Here is a 5,150-nt window from a genome sequence, read left to right on the forward strand (position 1 = left end):
TTTGTGACTAGATCACAAACTACCAGTTACATTGTTGATGGACATACGTTTCAGCATGGGGCTGCTATAAACAGTATTACTTTGAACATAGTGTCTTTAGGTGAACACACATATGCACTTCTGTTGGCTACATACTAGAAGTAGGATTGTTAGGTCAGGTAGTCTGTATGTTCAGCTTGAGTAGTGTTGGCCTTTAAAATGCTCAGTTATTTTACCAGCGCAACACATGTTTGAGAACAGCAGAGACTTGCAATTCAGGACAAGCAAGCTATTGCAAAAGCCATAGGCAAGTGCAACAAGCAGAGGGAAGGAATGTTATAGAGAAAAAGGAGACAATTGGGTGGTTTTGTTTTGTTTTGTTTATTTGAAAGAAAGCCCAGTGGAGAAAAGCAAGACTTCAGATAGATGACGAATTCTCATTTGTCTGACTGCCTGAGTAGCTATTATTTGTAGGAGATGCAATGTACATCTTTTGCTATTGGGGCCTGTACTGCATGATTTTGTCCAGTTTAGTTAGACTCTTCTGTTGGAATCTGTAATCAACAGTTCTTCCAGTAATTGATGGAGTAGTGTTGTGTGAGAGCTCCCCCTTCTGGCCACCCAACTCCTTTTCAATGAGGTTTCCCTTTATAAACGCTCAAAGTATGTCGTAACAGATGACCACAATATTATACCGACTTACATCCCACCAGCAGTGTATGGGAATTTGGGGTGCCCCACATCTTTGCCAGTATTACACATTTTCTGTCTTTTTCTTTCATTTTAGGCATTTAGGGGATGTGTAGATGTACAGAACTATGGTTTTATATGCAATTCCCTATTGACTAATGAATCAGAGCATCTTTTTATATGCTTATGTAATGGCCCAGTTCCATTTTTATCCCCAAGATTACTTTTATATGCCAGATCTTTATTTTACATAGAGAATAATAGCCCAGAGACCAGGTTTGGCGCTTTTAGATATGGAACTGTGGAGACAACTTATTTTCTGAAGGTCTGCTGGGAAGGAGAAGGCTAGATCCATAAAGTCTGCAGTTTTTAACTAAAGAGTCTATCACAGTTAGCACAGGACAGGTGAGCTGATTTACAATACAATTGAATAGAATGAGTTTCCTGTGACTCATCGTGGGAAAACAGCTGTGGTTTGGCTTGCTCACCTATTTTCCAACGGCAAGCACTTTGCATAATTAGTGCGTGAGCACGCGGCAGAGAGCCACGTGTGTGTAGCTTATACAAGGCTACGGGCACTTTTCCTGGCATGGGTCAATAGGCATGCGACCGGGAAGGACGGTATTCCTGATCGCTCCCCTGCTGCGTTTGATCGTCATCCTCTGCGAGAATCCAATAAGCAGAGATGGCCCGATGCTTTCGGCCCCGCAGTTCCTCTGCCGTCTGCCCAAATCCAACGCGAACCTGCCTGGCCTCGACCCCCGGCGTTACTCATATAATCTGCAGATGAACAATGTAATTTATAAGCGTTGCAGTCCCCCCATACTTTAATATTCAAGATTAAATTTCTGGAATATTAAACAAAAGTTTTTTGGCCAACAGTTGAATATGCCTGGAAGCTACTTGCTCTCTCTTGCTAAATACAACCGGAGCCTGAGCCACACATCCTTAGTTTTAGATAAGAATCTGTCTCCTCCTGTCTAGAGCCCTACATTGCTCTTTCCTTTTTAACTCTGGTCACAGGGTAAATATCTTCTAGTCTATCCATTATTTTACTGAGAAGAGTAAAGTTAGAATAAACACCTTTCTTCAGCACAGAGGTTGCCAGTTCGACCCCCCAGTCAGAGCACACACAGGAACAGTTCAAAGTTCTTGTCTCTCTCTCCCCTCCTCTCTCTCTAAATCAATAAAATAAACATTTAAAAACCCACTTTTCTTATTGATAAGGCATTTCCCTAAATATTCCAATGGCTTATAATTTCTTTTAATTATCACTAAGGCCGACTAAAGTTTTTTTGTCTGTTTATTTTATTGATTTTAGAGCAGGGGAGAGTGAAAGGAAAGGGGAGAGGGGGGAACATAGATCTGCTCCTGCATGTGCTCAGACTGGGGATCAAACTGGCAACCCTTAGCAGGGTTGGATGCCTACCTCAGTTTAAACACAAATCCTTCAAAGAGGTCTTACTGAGCACCCACTCAAAAGTATTCCATCATTCCATATCACAGTCTCTTATTTTCATCATCGACTTATTACTCAATTCTTATCTATTTCTATGTTTTTGCTTTTGATAAAATGGTGGTGCTGTGGTCTGAAAAATCTCAATCCCAGTAAATTCTTGAGAGATCAGAAGACCATATTTAACTGGCTGTGGCATTGAGTCATGCAGACTGCCCCCTATCTGTATCCCCAGAAGTCATAGGACAATGTTCTATCATGATAACCCTGGGAATCCCCTTTCTGTAAAGGGGCCATAAATGTCCGTTTGTGCCCTTCATGTTTTCATAAATTTATAAGAATGTTAGCGGTTTAAAAAAAGTGTAGAGGGCCCTTGCCGGTTGGCTCAGCAGTAGAGCGTCGGCCTGGCGTGCGGGGGACCCGGGTTCGATTCCCGGCCAGGGCACATAGGAGAAGCACCCATTTGCTTCTCCACCCCCCCCTCCTTCCTCTCTCTCTCTCTCTCTCTCTCCCTTCCCCTCCCACAGCCAAGGCTCCATTGGAGCCAAGACAGCCCGGGCGCTGGGGATGGCTCCTTGGCCTCTGCCTCAGGCGCTAGAGTGGCTCTGGTCGCGGCAGAGCGACGCCCCGGAGGGGCAGAGCATCACCCCCTGGTGGGCAGAGCTTCGCCCCTGGTGGGCGTGCCGGGTGGATCCCAGTGGGGCGCATGCGGGAGTCTGTCTGACTGTCTCTCCTCGTTTCCAGCTTCAGAAAAATACAAAAAATAAATAAATAAATAAATAAAGTGTAGACTCTCTCAGTAGTCAGGCTGGGTGAGTGGTGGATGCCCCCAGGTACAGATTGGGGGCCAAGGAAGGTGGCTAAGAAAGAAAGTGAGCAAAAGACTGAACAGATTTTATGAGCCATGTGTCAAATACACTGTACGTGGCCTGACCTGCCGTGACACAGTGAAGAAAGCGTTGACCTGGAACACTGAGGTCACTGGTTCGAAATCCTGGGCTTGCCTGGTCAAGGCACATATGGGAGTTGATGCTTCCTGCTCCTCCCCCCTTCTTTCTCTTTCTCTCTCTCATTTTCTCTTCTCTCTCTCTAAAAATGAATAAAATCTAAAAATAATAAAATAAAATCTTAAAAAAAATACACTGTATGTGTTCCTACTGAATTTATATGAGTTTAATAAACAGTATCCTGCAAATGTATGTGGGGTGACGTCATTCAGGCATCTCTAGGGAACAGGTGAGCTGTTCCAGGAGCTGGGCTATAAAGCATTGGGACAGATCAGACATCGATGTCATCAAGTGGGCCTCATAATGGGGGGATCAATAAACATAGAAATATGATAGAAACCCCCAGGTGAAAAAAGAGAGTGAATTCAGGTGAGGCAGGGTTGGAATGGAGACCCAGAGACCTGGAGACCCAGAAGAAGGTAGAGAATTCTGCTCCAGGCTCTTTGTAGAGTTCTGTGACTGGTGACTATAGATCCCAGAGTGAGAGAGCTTTGCTGCCTTCTTTCTTTGCTGTCTGCTTTGCCCCTGAGTCTGGGAGCTCAGCTGCTCTCAAGTGTTCCTGCTTCTCTAAGCTGAAGCCTCCCTTCCTATCCTCATTTCCTTGTTCCCCTGAGACAGAGATGAAAGTCTAGCAGAGCCGGAAGGAAGAAAAGGTGTTAGCAGTAGTGAGCCGGTCTTCGACATTAATAGGGAATTAACAAAGTCTCTTGGAAAATGCGTTAAGATTGTGGGCCCTGGCTGGTTGGCTCAGTGGTAGAGCATCACCTGGCATGTAGATGTCTTGGGTTCAGTTCCCGGTCAGGGCACACAGAAGTGACCATCTGCTTCTCCACTCCCTCCCCCACCTTCTCTCTCTCTCTTCCCATCCTGCAGCCATGGCTTGGTTCAGGAAGTTGGCCAGGGTGCTGAGGATGGCTCCGTGAAGCTTCTAGCTTCAGGTGCTAAAAATAGCTCAGTTGTGGAGCAACACCCCTAAATGGGCAGAGCATCCACCCTGGAAGGGAGGTGTCAGATGGATCCTGATTTGGGTGTATGAAGAAGTCTGTCTCACTGTCTCCCCCCTCCTCTCACTTAAAAAAAAAAAGATTGTGTTTATCCCTGGTTGGTTGGCTCAGTGGATAGAGTATCCCTCTTCTGGATGTCCTGGGTTTGCTCCCTGGTCAGGGCATATATGAGAAGCCACCATCTACTTCTCTACCCCTCCCCCTCCCCCTTTTCTCTCCCTTCCCTTCTTGCAGCCAGTCTGAGCATGGCCCCAGATGGGGGTTGCCAGGTGGATCCCGGTCAGGGTGCATGTGGGGAGTCTATCTCCACTCCTCTCAAAAAAAAAAAAAAAAAAAAAAAAGAAAGAAAGAAAAAGACTCTGTTTAGTGACTAGCCAGCCTGGTGTGACAGGTGCCTACCATTAAATGCACTTATATTGTTACAGCAGTCATTTGATTATTATTTATTCAGAACCTCTACAGTGGAGATCTACATTAAGTGATGATAGTTTGAGCTTTCAGAAGAGTTCACTAATTATTTTTCAATAAATTCTGGGAGAATGCAAGTAGAAAAGAGAGACCTTTTTTTTTCCTTTATAGTTTTTATTTTGATCAATTCCTCAAAACTGACATTGAAGTAAATTCTTTAATAGTGTAAATTTATGTCAATATGTACTTGGTAGCATTTGTCAAAATGTTAAAACAAAACATCCAGTAGTGTCCCATTATTATATTTGCAATGATCAATGCATCAAAGTTGAGGAAGTCAATTTAATGATTTTCAAACTTTATGCCCATTCATTTATTACACGATTGAATCTTAGGTGAGGTGCTGGAGCTAAGTGATCATCAAGTCATATAAAATCCCTAATCTCATGCAGCCTAGCATCGCCAGCAGAGTGGATGGACACAAAACATCATTCAGGAAGACTCAGGTGCCATTGGAAATGGAAAAAGTGACCCAATCATATGGGAGTCGAGGAAGGCTTCTCAGGTCAAGGAACATTGATGGACCTGAAGTTGAAGAGGGCATGA

The sequence above is a fragment of the Saccopteryx leptura genome, chromosome 1 (assembly GCF_036850995.1).
Source record: "Saccopteryx leptura isolate mSacLep1 chromosome 1, mSacLep1_pri_phased_curated, whole genome shotgun sequence".
Taxonomy (NCBI): Eukaryota; Metazoa; Chordata; class Mammalia; order Chiroptera; family Emballonuridae; genus Saccopteryx; species Saccopteryx leptura.